Source organism: Myotis brandtii, unplaced genomic scaffold (assembly GCF_000412655.1).
Source record: "Myotis brandtii unplaced genomic scaffold, ASM41265v1 scaffold4, whole genome shotgun sequence".
In the NCBI taxonomy this organism is placed as follows: Eukaryota; Metazoa; Chordata; class Mammalia; order Chiroptera; family Vespertilionidae; genus Myotis; species Myotis brandtii.
The window spans coordinates 3,626,882-3,628,563 of record NW_005365371.1 but is presented as its reverse complement, the minus strand read 5'-3'; the positions used below and the strand labels follow the sequence as shown (position 1 = coordinate 3,628,563).

The 1,682-nt window shown below is 54.6% G+C and overlaps 1 pseudogene; it reads right to left on the bottom strand.

Moving 5' to 3' along the window:
- Positions 1 to 140: 140 nt before the first annotated feature.
- Positions 141 to 1,682, bottom strand: part of LOC106727281 — a 5,783-nt pseudogene continuing 4,241 nt past the window's right edge.

The window sequence follows — 1,682 nt, the reverse complement described above, 5'->3', positions numbered from 1 at the left end:
ATGTTCCAGAGGCTAAATTAAAATGCCCAGGGGACATGGAGGGTATGGGTTGGGGGTGCAAGGAGGGAACAGGGAAGGGATGAGCAGGGGACTGCAGGGGCTCCCGGCATAACCTCGGGCTCCCCTGGGATGCTCTTAAAAATAAGAAACAAAATTCCTAAGGAATGGAATTCTACGTAGAGAAAACCCTAGTTTAGTTTCTTTTAAAAATGAGAGAAAACGTGATTTGAATCCACAGCGTGGTCTGCTTCGCAGGGTAGTTTCCTGTAAGAGGAGAGGACTTGGGATGGCGCAACCCCAGGAACGCAGGCTCCTCTGCACAGAAGCGGGCCTGTGCAGACGCCTCCTCTGCGCCCCGCGCGCGCTCAGCGGGCCTCGCCCTGGCGGACGTTCGTGCCTTTGTGGTTCACGTGGTGCCCGCTGCTCCTCGAGGAGCAGAGCCCGTGTCCTCGTCATCCACCGGCTCCGCGGCTTCTAGATGAAGGTGATGGTGACCAGCAGCTCCTCGGCCCCGATACCCAGGGCGGGCCAGAGGGCATCAGGCGGTTGCGCACACGCCGCGTGATGACGGCTGGCCGCGCCCTCCGCATTGGTGCCATTGCAGGCATTCTTGCCAGCGTCCGCCTCCAGGTCTAGGCTCCGGGTGTGCAACTCCGTCTTGGCCTCCGAGGGCAGCACGAACTTGCTCTGGGAGTGGTTGGTGAGAACCTGGTCGCACATCGCACATCGTGTGCCACACCCAGGGGCACCTGGGGGGAAAGACGGACTTGCAGGCCCGTACAACCGTCTCCCCCTCGGTGGCCTGCCCTGCCTTCCTCACAGCCTTTATCCTGGGGGGCCGTTCACACCCACCGGTGGTTCTGCCTGCAGCTCCGAGAGGAAGTGCAGGAGCGCCTGGTCCTGCATTGCCGGGTGGGGCTTCCCGTCCTCCTGCAGCACCCTGTCCCCCTCGTCCAGCGGGGTCCTAGCATCTCCGCGTCACTGTCGTTCAAGGCGCAGGTGAGGCACGTTTGGCGCCAACAGCAACTATGGAAGTCGAGATACTGCTCGCCCGGAGCCAAGCAGGGGAGCTCCAGAACCCGGAGTCGTGCCTGCCACGTCCCTGCCGTCCCTGTCACCAGTCACTAACCACCCGCCCCTGGCGCACTAAGAACCTGGAGGGAACCCTGGTGCACTGCTGGCGGAAATGCGAACTGGTGCAACCTCTGTGGCAAACAGTATGGAATTTCCTCAAAAAATTAAACAAAATCTCTAAGGAATGGAATTCTACATAGAGAAAACCCTAGTTTAGTTTCTTAAAAAATGAGAGAAAATGTAATTTGAATCCACAGTGTGGAACTCCCATTTGACCCAGTGATCCCACTTCTAGGAATATTTCCTAAGAAATCAGAAAGGATATATGCACCCCTATGTTCATAGCAGCACAATTCACCATAGCTAAGATTTGGAAACAGCTTAAGTGCCCATCAGCAGATGAGTGGATTAAAAAAAAACTGTGGTACATCTACACAATGGAATACTACACAGCTGCAAAAAAGAAAGGACTCTTACCATTTGCTATGGCATGAATGGACCTGGAGAGTATTATGCTGAGCGAAATGAGCCAGAGAAAGATTAAGTATCACATGATCTCACTCAATGTGGAAATCAAATAACAACCATAAACAAAAATAGATCCAAAG